Genomic DNA, 13576 nt, shown 5'->3' on the forward strand with positions numbered 1-13576 from the left:
GATTTGGATATGGGGGTAGAAGGGTGGGTTGGCAAGTTTGCAGATGACACAAAGGTTGGTGGTGTTGTAGGTAGTGTAGAGGACTGTCAAATTGCAGAGAGACATTGATAGGATGCAGCAGTGGGCTGAGAAGTGGCAGATGGAGTTCAACCCGGAGAAGTGTGAGGTGGTACACTTTGGAAGGACAAACTCCAAGGCAGAGTACAAAGTAAAAGGCAGGATACTTGGTAGTGTGGAGGAGTAGAGGGATCTGGGTTACTTGTCCACAGATCCCTGAAAGTTGCCTTACAGGTAGATAGGGTAGTTAAGAAAGCTCATGGTGTGTTAGTTTTCATAAGTTGAGAGATAGAGTTTAAGAGAAGCGATGTAATGATGCAGCTCTATAAAGCTTAAGTTAGGCCACACTTGGAGTACTGTGTCCATTTCCGGTCGCCTCACTATAGGAAGGATGTGGAAGCATTGGAAAGGGTACAGAGGAGATTCACCAAGATGCTGTCTGGTTTAGAGAATATGGATTATGATCAGAGATTAAGGGAGCTAGGACTTTACTCTTTGGAGAGAAAGAGGATGAGAGGAGACATGATATCGGTGTACAAGATATTGAGAGGAATAGACAGAGAGGACAGCCAGCGCCTCTTCCCCAGGGCACCACTGCTCAGTACAAGAGCACATGGTTTTAAGGTAAGGGGAGGGAAGTTCAGGGGAGATATTAGAGAAAGGTTTCTCACTCAGAGAGTGGTTGGTGTGTGGAATGCACTGCCTGAGTCTGTGGTGGAGGCAGGTACACTAGTGAAGTTTAAGAGACTACTTAATTTAAGGAATTTAAGGTGGGGGGGGGGGGTTATATGGGAGGCAGGGTTTGAGGTTTGGCACAACATTGTGGGCCAAAGGGTCTGTAATGTGCTGTACTATTCTATGTTCTATGTTATGTGTGTGTTCCTTTGGATTTCCAGCATCTGCAGAATCTCTTGTGTTTATGACCACACCATCTCCATTGTGTTTTTTCTCAGTTTTTATACAATGGGCTTGGCAAGATTCAGATGTGCCTTCTTATTTGAAGTTCTTCATTGTTAGGAAATACTATGCACTTGAAGATTACTATTTGGACAGATATTCTTCCCGTAAACATCCAGCACTGCTCCATGTAGAAAATATACAGATGATAATATTCCTGAAATCTCCCACTCTGACAATGCTCTGAAGAAGAGGGATAAAAGATAATTAGAATTAGATTAAATTGTCTCCTCTGGCATTTGATACAACTATAGGCTATCCCTGCCAAAATGTGAGTTCCATTTTCACAGGCACCATTAAGCTGATTCTACATATAAATCAGAAAATGCACAAAAATTATTCCATAGAGTAGTCGCAGACTGGCAACACAGTAGTGAATTGCATCAAAAACACAGAAGACATGTAAGAAAGAACAACTACTACAAGTGAAGAGAAGCAATTAGTTCTGCCAGCCAGCTGCAAGAATAAACATCAAACTTTTGTATTTGTTAATATTATGGGAACTTTTTGCCATGTTTGGGTATCCTTAAGTCAGGCGCTTGTATCCTGGAGGTAGCTTATAATCACTCCATTACAGTTCTTAAGACCATAAGGACTACAGTGAGCAGAAGCCTTCAATGACCTTCTCTTCTTCTGGATGTTATACACTGTTGCCTCCCCACTGGCAGATATAATCCCAGTGCTACAATTTAAGATTTACTGGTGATGTGTGGATAAATGTGGGCTGCGTCAGTGAGGATGAGGAGTGAACAGGACTTCGAATCTGAGGTGACTTCCTCAGTCATTACTCTCTGCTTGTATTTCTTCCACTGTGCTGTGCATTCAAAATTTGACAGGTTGGAATTGAAGCAAGGAGTGTAGAGTGAGTCCTTGTGAAAGTTGTCATTCTGAATCTTTAACAATTTCCCACCATAGATATTGCCTGACTTGTTGAGTTCCTGCTGCATTTTTTGTGTGTTGCTCAAGATTTTTAACATCTGCAAAATCTCTTGTGTTTGTGAAGAGATGCATGCTGACAGCTTGTAAGAGATGCAGAATATGAGAAGAATTAAGTCTGAGAACACTGTCCTTTCAATGTCCTCCTCTACCATGTATTATATGTTCAGTAATTATCTTTGTTCTCATAGCCCAGTACCACTTCCTTCTTGTGCAGGTGAGCATGCAATTATTACCTTTTGCCCTCTGGTTTCTTGATCCTGCTGCTGACTGCATTCACTCTGGACATAGTGTGTTAATGTGAGTATGCAATATACTTGGATAACATACTGTCTTGGTTTTGCAGCTGATGATATAAGTTATGAGATTTATAGCAGTGCTATATCTGTGGATACAAAGTGATGCACCTGAATGTCAGGCATGATTGATAAAGATGGAACAATGTCAGTAATGCCTGAAACATCCATCTGAATTCATGGCACTAAACTCCTGCCACTGACTCCCGTAGTTCTCAACTCCCAGGTGTCTGCAAGGTCTCCTGGTCCTCTACATATCTTGATTCGCACTTTCTCTTCCTAATCTTTCATTGTAGCTTTGGAAAATCATTCTTTTTGATTGGAGTCATAAAATATACAGCAGGGAAACAAGCCCTTGGGCTTACATTCTCCATGTCACCTGGAAGGCCTGTCTACACCAATCCCATTAGTTTACATTAGGCCTGTATCCATCAATATTCATACGGTTGAACATGATATCCTAATTTTTATACTTTATGCCTCAGCATATGAAGGTAAACATATTAGCTCTCTCCTTCACTATCACTATCCACATATGTCCCCACTTTCAGAGAGCAATGAACCTGTACCCAAAATTGTCTGTGTACATGAACACTCCTGAGGTCCTTCTATATTTGCTTTATCTGTCATACCAGAATTTGACTTCGGAAAGAGCACTACTTTACACTTACCTGGATTACATTCCATCTGCGACCACTCCGACCAGCTTACAAACTGTTCTATTTTCTGCAGTTAAAACGGGCTGGGGAGAGAGATAAGAAGAGAAAAGCTGTGACTCCTTCAGATCTTCTCTCCCTCACTCATCAATTTTAACTGACAAAAGAACCTTGTACTTGTTCTATCCACACTTCATGAGGCTTTCAACAGGGAAGGCTTTCTTTAAGTGGCATTAGTGATTGATGATATTGACCATATGTAAATACATGGTGCCAATTGATAATGCAGTTGTCGTTAATTACATGTTGAGACAATGACAATAGGCACATGATCTTACCATGCCATGCTTTACTGAATTGTATTAATTGGCCACAAATAAGGCCATTGATCACTGTGATCTCTATGGCTACATTGGGGATTACCCAATTTATCTCCTTCTAGGATACTAGGTGCAAAAAAAAAGATTAGTAAAAGTTAAAGTGCTTGCAAAATCCTTGCAAAAGTGATGACCACTAGTTCACAGGAAGAATAGTGATACTATCAATTAGGTATTCTTTTAGGATGGATGCTTTTGATAGGAACAGGTAGGGAGCATGGAGAAGACTTGACTAAAGCATAAAATCAAAATAGAATTACTGGGCCAAGTGGTCTTTTTCTGAGCTAAAGACCTTATTGTCTAAAACCAGAGGGAATAAGCTTAGAGTAAGGGGTACAGGTTAAGATAGGATCTGAAGAACCTTTCCAACCAGATAGTGGTTCAAAGTTCAAAGTAAATTTATTATCAAAGTACACATTTGTTACCATATACTACCTTGAGATACATTTGCTTACAGGTATCACAGGAGGAAATGAAATGCAATAGAATTTTATGAAAAACAGACTGACAAACAGCCAAACTGTGCAAACAAAATAATACTGACAACATGAGTTAAAGATGATACCTGAAAGTGAGTCTGTAGGTCATAGAATCTGGTCAGAATAGTGGTGATTGAAGCTATCTACATCTGTTCAGGAGCCTGATGGTTGTAAGGTGATAACTTTCCCAGAACCTGGTGGTGTGGGCCCTAAAGCTTCTGTGCCTCCTCCCTGCAGCAGTGCTCCATGTAAATGTACTCTATGCACCACTTTCTCTAGGCTTTTCCATTCCTGGACATTGGTGTCTTCATGCCAGCTCATTGGAAGCATGCTGGATCTATTCAAACTTCTAAGAACGTAGAGGCACAGTCATATCTTATTTATGTTGGCACTTACGTGTTGGTCCCAGGACAGATTCCTTGACACGTTAATGTGGAGGAGTTTAAAGCTCTCCACCTCTGTTACACTAATGAGTGTGGCATGTGCCCAAGTGGTTAAAGGTGTTGGTCTAGTGATTTGAAGGTTGCTAGTCCAAGCCTTAGCTGAGGCTGCGTGTTGTGTCCTTGAGCAAGGCACTTAACCACACATTGCTCTGCGACGACCCTGGTGCCAAGCTGTATGGGTCCTAACGCCCTTCCCTTGGACAACATCAGTGGTGTGGAGAGGGGAGACGTGCAGCATGGGCAGCTGCAGTTCTCCATACAACCTTGCCCAGGCCTCAGTCATCATCGAAAACCGATGGACAGCCGAAGAGAAGAATGAGGACTGGATCATGAACCTCTGACTTCTTCCTTTTGAAGTCAATGATCAACTTTTTGGTCTTACTGATGAAAGGCAGCACCATTCAACCAGAATTACAAACTCCTTTCTATATAGGACCATAAGATATAGATGCAGAATTAGGCCATTCAACCCATCAAGTCTGCTCCATCATTCAATCAGTGCTGATACTTTTTTTTAATTATGCCTTTGATTCAGCCAAGTGTTACTGTCCAAAAACTACAGTTAGCCACACAGTCATAGAGTAAGCGTAAAATGAGTGGAGCAGCCCTGTAGTGCACCTGTACTGACAGTGAGTGTGGGGGAAATGTTCTTTGCCAATCCATTCTGCAATCTCAAATGCACAGTCTGAGGGGTTGGTGGAGATAGGTATTAAAAAACATTTAAGTTTTATAAGCTTATAAAATGCCAAAACGTGAAGGAACACACACAAAATGCTGGGGGATTTCAGAGGGTCAGGCAGTATCTATGGAAGTAAATAAACAGTTGAAGTTTCAGGACTGAAACTGAAGATGCCAGAATAAAAAGGTATGCAAGGAGAAGAGGACAAGCTGGCAGGTGATAGCTGAAGCCAAGAGAATGGGAAAGGTCATGGGCCGGAGAGGAACAAATCTCACAGGAGAGGAGAGAGAGCCATAGGAGGAAGGATAGTAGGAGGGGCCCAGAGGGAAGTAATAGGCAGTAGAGAAGAGGTAAAAGGCCAGAATGAGGAACAGACAAAGAGGGAGTGGGAGGGAATTTCTTTTTACTATCAGCTGAAGGCTCCTCCACGCTGAGGGTGGCCTTACATTGGCACAATGTTGGAACAGGATTGGGAATCGGAAATAAAATGTGAGACACCAGGAAGTTCCACTTATGGCGGATGGAGCAGAGGTGCTCAGTGAAGCATTCCCCCAATTTACCAAGTGATTGTGAATCACATTAGAATAGTGGGTCAGCATGGATATGATGGAGTGAAGGAATTGTTTCTATGTTGTATTCGTGTATGGCTCGAAGTCCTCATTAAATAACTGAATTTAATTTATTATGTTGCATTGCACGATTGAAAAGATGTGTAATCTGTATCACCTTAAAACAAGGTCCATCAAAGTCCCCTGTGTGGGGTTCTATGTCAGCTGCTAAGCAACATTATCCATTTTATAAATAGGAGTAGGATCTTCCCAATTAATATTATAGATGAGGGCCTGCAACGTGTGAGCCTGATATCAGACTCATCCATCAGTACTTCCCATTTTTGTCAATAATAATGCTTGTAGCTATAAATTCCTCACTTGAAAGTAGGTCATGTGTAAAATGAGCACAAATTTTCAGATTTAATCACATCACTAATTACCCAGATTTTGTAATGATGGTGAAATCTGTAAAACTGGCAGCATTTTTGGGATTTCTGCACATTCATAACACAATCCCTCTGTGGTTTCAGTGATTCAGTGCTCCTCCACAACCATGCTGTTGCCCACCTTCAGCAGCAGAATCAAGCAAAATCAATAGTACTGTTATGAATTTAAATTACTCACAGCGGGATACATTGTGGAATGTAGGTCCTTTGTTACAAGATGGTTCCATTACTCTGAATTATTTCCACATGACAGAAGATGCCAGCAGCCCTACAGCAGTCGGGCAAATCCATCCCTCCAGTCTCCCAAGTGTTCAATCATATGTTCAGTCTGTAAATATGTCAGGCATCCATAAGGAAACATGTCTAAAATAACTTATTAACTATTCTTCTTGAGCAGTACCTCGAGATTGCAAGTGACTTGCTTCTATTCTGCTTTATGGGTTCTGAGAAAGATCGTCAAGTGTGACATTGAGAACCTTGAAGTCAAGTATCAGGAGAATATAGAGGCCAATGTGGGAGATGCAGTCTCTTCCCACAGGAGGCAGCTGGCAGAGAGATGAATGTGTAGCTTTAAATGTAGCTCACTCCTTCTGCTATTTACAGAGGTTTTCAACTTTGAGATGTCAGACACCTATTGTGAGTCATTAACATAAATGGATTCCCAGGTGTTGTGGGAGGAGGCAATGTTGCATATTTTCAACAAACATTGAGCACTTTGAATCCTTTCCACTGTTCACATGATCATCTCCTCCTATGATAGGGCTTCAAGTGGAAAGTCTATTTTAAGAGTCTGATTTTGGTTGCTAGTCCTGTGACCTTCTCAATTTAGGCAACAGAGTGGCACTGTAGCCTTAGAATAGTGGGTTTGTTGGCCCAAAGGAGAGCGCTGTTATAGATTCTTATTCCTTTTTAGTGAGCAGTGTCTTACCTGTATTGATGATCTCTGACCTGTGTCCTGAGCTGCCTGCTTCAGTAGTTCAGGACTTAGCAAGAATAAAGGAATGCAGGAATCTGTTCTGTCCTGTAGATCAGGAGTTTTGGATCAGGTATGAAGTCTTGATCCTTGAACACTTATTTCTTCATCAACAATGACTGAAGCATGTTGTGAATTTCATTTTGATGTCTGCTTCATTGAAAGAATACTCCCAAATTATGGTTCATGTTTCTAGAGTTTCCATAAGGATCATTTGTTGAAACACAGTGTGGAGAAGCAAAGTGCAGGTTGAAACAGATCCCTTTTGTACTGTGGGTAGAAAGTTCATAACATTGTACACTGAGGAAAAAAGTCAATGACAGCAAACATTTTGGGACCAAAAAAAAAGTTTTATCCTGTTAGCAGATTATAATTCCCCCATATCAAACTTTCAGTTATCTTATACATTATTCTTTTTATTGCAACATCTAGCTTAATCAAATTTGTGCCACAAGAAAACAGCATCCATCATCAAGGGTATCCAGGAAATTCTCTCTTCTACCTGCTTACCTGATCTGGAAGGAGGTACAGAAGCCTTAGGTCACACGCCACCAGGTTTGGTAACACTTAATATACTTCAACAATCAGGCTACTAAACTAGTGTGGACAAATTCACTCACCTCAACACTGAACTGATACCAAAATCCATGCATTTATTTATTTGTTTGTTTGCTTCTCTGCTTATCTATTTATTTTTAAATTTGAAGTTGGTCTTCTTTTGCTTATTGGTTGTCAGTCTTTGTGTAGCTTTTCAATCATCCTATTGTATTTCTTTGTTCTACTGTGAATACCTGTAAGTAAATAAACCTCTGGGTTGTATATGGTGACATGTACATACTTTGATAATAAATTGACTTTGAAATTTGATTTTAAATAAAAGCTAAAAAACATAATAAGAAACAAGGTCATTCTGAACATTGTGGCTTTGACTCTTCGTATGAGCAGCTTAGTCAGTCCTGCTCCCCATTTGTCCTTTTATTACATAATTCCCTTTTGTAAATCATGACTCAGTCTGCATCACTGCCCCATCAGCAATGAACTCCAATGAACTCCCTGTTGCATAGAAAAGATTGTAATTTTGTTAACCAGCCACTCAATTTAAATCTCTGCAATTTGGTTTCAAAGGTTATCTAATATTCTGTAAAAGTTTTAACATGTTAATGGCAAGCTGTGCCTTATTCCTCTTGGTTTGCCATCTGAAAACTCTACATTTTGATTTCAAAACTGTTCAAACAATGTGTGCAGGGAGAGAAATAGTGTTGATGGCTCAGGCAGGTGGTCTTTCACCAGAACTGTTAAAAATTGGAAATCAGATATTTATTTTATTTATTTAGAGATAGATTTATTTAGAGCTACAACAGGGAATAGGCCCTTCTGGCCCAATGAGCCAGACTGCCCAGCAACCTACCTATTTAACACTACACTGATCATAGGACAATTTGCAATAACTAATCAGCCAACTAACTGATACATCTTTGAACTGTGGGAGGAAATTTGAGCACCTGGAGGAATCACACATGCTGACAAGAAGGACATAGAATCTTCTGACTGATAGGAATCAGGATTGGAATTGAATTCTGAACTTCAATGCCCAAAGCTGTAATAGTGTAACTAACTGTTACACTACTGTGACACCTTACTACACAACTGTAATACTCTTCTACACTACCGTGGCACCCCTATATGTGAAGAGTCATGGGGGGGGGGGGGTTGTGGGTAAATGAAATAAAGAGGGAATATCTGTGATATAGTGGGAACCAAGGAAGACAGAATGACTCAAGTGATGATACTGGTGAGAGAGGGCAGTGAAAATTTGTTTATCATGCCTGATCTGTCTGAATATGTAAATAAAAGGAGATGAAAGAAAATAGAGAAGGAATAAGGAACAAAAAAAAGACAAAAACCTTTGGGGTTATAATATATGCTCTGGGAAAAATGGAAACTTCAGATAAAGGAAATCTGAAATTAAAACAGCGAACTGTTTGATTTTCCAATGTGAAGGCCACATTATGCACAATGAAGATAATGCACTAAATCAGGAGAGGTAAAATTGCTAAACAGGGAAAAGGAGCAGGAGTTCCTTGTGGTTATACAAGAAGGAAATATGGAGAAGGAGATGGATGTTATGTAGAGTCATGGAATGTACACCTTCCAAGTTAGTAATTTGTTCAGTGCCTACTTTGTGTCCTTCTGTACATTGTAAAAACCAAATGCAGATTGACCGACTGCTTTGCAGAACACATCTGGTCAATCAAATTTGGTGACGGGTATGTATTTAATATTTAAGTAAAATATGAATAATCATTTTATATATATTTGACATGCATTCTATATTGAGTTGCAGTTTATATCTAAGCAGGGAGGAGTACTGTGTATTTAATATTTAAGTAATGTTTGAGTAATTTAATATATATACATATATAGATTGATTAAGCAGTCTTGTTCATTTAAATAATTAATTATGGTTTATATATAAAAATACTTGAATTGCATATGTCACTATGCTATCACGTGATATGTGCGTACCTCACTTAAAGTTAGACCTGGATTTCAGACTCCTGTGTCTTCCTTTGAATTAATTTAATGCTTTGAAGTTACAAAGCATAACAGTGCCCTTGAACTTCTAATTACCTGCCAAATTAATTATCCGTCCTATTCCAGATTGACCTCACTGTCTTTAGGCGATAACACTTCTAAAAAGGAACCCAAGTTTGAGGAAGAGTATCTCAACCAACAAACTGGCAGTTTTTTGGACTTAACACTGAATTCCACACTTCCACTCTGGTGTTAACATCTCTGAACATCTATCCTGGGTCCAATATATTGATGCAGTTAAGAAGAAGGCATAACATTGACAATATTTTATTGGGAATTTCTGAAGACTTGGCATCAAACGAGATGACATGATTTGAGAGTTAGGGGGCAAAAGTTTAAGGGAAACATGAGGGGGTATTTCATTACTCAGAGAGTGATAGCTGTGTGGAATGTGCTTCCTGTAGAAGTAGTAGAGGCCAGTTCAGTTGTGTCATTTAAGGTAAAATTGGATAGGTATATGGACAGGAAAGGAGTGGAGGGTTATGGGCTGAGTGCGGGTAGGTGGGACTAGGTGAGATTAAGAGTTCAGCATGGACTAGGAGGGCCGAGATGGCCTGTTTCCGTGCTGTGATTGTTATATGGTTATATGGTTATGTCAAAGACTCTAAGGTATTTGTGGAGAGCATGCTAACTGGTTGCATCACCATCTGATATGGAGGGACCAAGGACAGGATCAGAAAAAAACTTTAGGAATTTGTAAACTCAGCCATCTCCATCATGACCACCATGCACTCCAGGGTTGAGGATATCTTTGAAATGCAAAAGCTCAAGAAGGTGGGATCCATCCTTAAGAACACCCATCACCTAGGACATGCCCTCTTCACATTGCTACTGTCGAAGGATGTACAGGAATCTGAAGACACACACTCAAACATTTATTCTCCTCCACCATAAAGTTTCTGATTGGACAATAAATCCAAGAACATGACCTCATTATTTTTTTAATCTCTCTTTTTGCACCAATTACTTAATTTATTTTTCATACATTTTCTTGTGGTAATTTATAGTACTTATTATATATTGCAATGTACTGCTGCCAATAAAAAACAAATTTCATGACATATACTGATTCTGATCTTCCACCTCAGTTCCATTTACCTGCATGGTAACTTTATTCTGCTGCAATGACTCTTCATCTGCACTTGGGCCTTAACCTAACATCTGTGTCAGTAGGATACGACCACCAAAATAGATCTAGGTAATCTTTAGAAATTTGTAAATCCCTCTTTTGAATTAACTCAATGGTTGAACTTCAACAACAAAGTCCAAAGTAAATTTATTATCAAAGTGCATATACAGTATGTCACCATTTACAATGCTGAGCTTCTTTTTCTTGTGGGGATACTCAATATATCTACAGAGTAATAACCATAACAGAGTGTCAATGAAAGACAACTAGAATTAGAGTGTTCAACCAGTGTGCAAAAGACAACAAACTGCAAATACAGAAAAAAAAAATAAATCAGTGATAAATATCAAAAATGAGATGAAGAGTCCTTAGAAGTGACACTATTGGTTGTGGGAACATTTCAATGATGAGATGTGTGAAGTTAAGCAAAGTTATCCCCTTTTGTTGAATAACATGATTTTTTTAAATTGATTTTTAATGCATGTTCTACAACACTACAAACAAAAAAAAGCCCAAAAACAAAGTAGGAATTAGTACAGTGCAAGATAAACATACAATAGTAATTTAATACAAAATCTAAGATAATTGAGAAAGCACCCGTTGAAGTCATGTAAAGTTAGTGTCCTCCCCAAGCCCCACAAAAAAAAAACTCCAGACCAACCAAAACAAAATGTAGAAAATATAAATCAGAACATTCAAACCCCCAAAACTGTAAATACACTTGAAAACAGAAGATAATAATGCCTACTACCAAAAAAAGAGCTCAAAGCAAGGGACTGAAAAAAAAACTTAATTAAGAAGAAAGTTATGAAAATACTCAATAAAAGGTCCCCAGACCTTATGAAACTTTATATCCGAATTAAGAATTGAATAATGAATTTTTTCAAGGTCTAAACAGGACATGATATCGTTAAGCCATTGAGCATGCGTGGGTGGGGCAACATCTCTCCATCTAAGGAGGATTAGTCATCTAGCCAGGAGAGAAAATATTCGACATTTAGTCGAACTCAAGCGTATATCTGTCTCACCCAAGAAACCCAACAGAGCAATTAAAGGGCTAGGTTCCAAGTGGCAATTCAAAATACAGGATAAGGTTATAAAAACATCTTTCCAAAATTCCTCTAAGCTAGGACAGGTCCAGTACATATGAATAAGAGAGGCCTCGCCACTTTTGCATTTATCACAAAGAGGACTAATATTAGGGTAAAATCGAGATAATTTAGATTTGGACATATGGGCCCTATGAACAATCTTAAACTGTAAAAGACAGTGGTGAGCACAGAGAGAAGTTGAATTAACCGATTTGAGAATCTAGTCCCAAACCTCATCAGATAAAGGGATATTTAAGTCATGCTCCCAAGCCATTCTGATTTTATCCACAGGGGCACGCCGTAGGGATACTAATTTATCAGGATAAAGGATATTAAGCCTTTACCCAGTGGATTAATAGAAAGAAATAAATCCATAGCATTTCAGGGAAGTTGGGAATTAAAGGATTGATAAAGTGTCTGATTTGGACTTACCTGAAGAAATGGGCATTAGGCAGATTGAACTTAGCAGAGAGCTTTTGAAAGGATGCAAAGTGATTATCGATAAAAAGATCTTCAAAATGCCTAATGCCCTTTCTATACCAATCATAGAATGTTGAATCATACATAATAGGTAGAAAAAGATGATTATGTAAGATAGGACTAGAAAGGGAAAAACCATAAAAACCATAAAATTTCCTAAACTGGGCCCATATTCACAAAGAATGTCTAGCAAGAGGATTAACAATTAGTCTAGACAAACTACTAGGGAGTGCAGAACCAAGAAGTACAGAAATAGATAGATCTTTAGTGGAATTCAGCTCCGTTGCTACCCAATTAGGACACTCAGATTGGCTATGAAAAAAAGACCAGAAGATAGTGCAACAAATGTTAGCTGCCCAGTAATATAAATGAAAATTAGATAAGGCCATGCCACCCTCTTTTTTAGATTTTTGAAGATAAACTTTATTAATTCTAGAATGCATATTCTTCCACAGATAGGACAAAATAATAGAGTCTAAGGAATCAAAAAAGGTTTTAGAAATAAAAATTGGAATAGGTTGAAATAAATATAAAAATTTAAGGAGAACGTACATTTTAATAACATTAATACGACCTACCATGGACATAGATAGAGGTGACCATTGTGACAGACTCTGTTTTGTAGTGTATAAAAGATTGGCAAAATTTTCACGAAAAAGATCTTTAAACTTCCTTGTAACTGTAATACCAAGTTAAGTAAATTGATTATGAACTACTTTAAAGGGGAGGTCATGAAATGCCCCAATGCTTGTGCTTCTTTATTCATTGGGAAAAGTTCACTCTTATGTAAATTAAGTTTATAGTGTTACGAAGGATGAACAGCTCTGATGGGCAGAAGGGTACAGAGTTGCCCATATTCTCCCCCCCCCCCCCGGGAGAATCACAAACTGTTACTGTTACCACGCTGCTAATGAGAGAGAAAGAGAGACAAAGGGAAAACATACTGGGACTGGAACATCTGCTACTGATAAGAGAGGGGAGAGAGGCTTGTTGTTCCACTATATTATGACTCCTGAAAGACTTATGGCTTCTGAGAAGGATTGTTTACTTGGTACCATTCTGTTCATTAAAATTCCTCAGTGGCCAGCCAGAGTGGGCTGGTTTGATGGACTAAGCCATTCAAAACTGATTGACACCTGAGACCCCATGAGTGGGGAAAAAAGTGAGGTCTGGGGAGACACCCCTCAGACACACCAGGAGACACACTAGTGAGCACTGCTTGAGTGTTGGAACCCACAAGAAGGTGTGGGGCATTGGAGACCGAACAAAGAATCGGTCAGTTTAACTCACAGTGTTATAGCAGGGCTGGTGGGAGCTTGTCTGTGTGTCCATCCTTGCCTGGGTGACGAGTCCACCACAAAAGAATGGTCTAGCTGAAGGATAGAGGGGTCATAGCTGAATGGCCACAACAACACATTGACAGATCAAGAA

This window comes from Hypanus sabinus, chromosome 7, assembly GCF_030144855.1.
Source record: "Hypanus sabinus isolate sHypSab1 chromosome 7, sHypSab1.hap1, whole genome shotgun sequence".
Taxonomy (NCBI): Eukaryota; Metazoa; Chordata; class Chondrichthyes; order Myliobatiformes; family Dasyatidae; genus Hypanus; species Hypanus sabinus.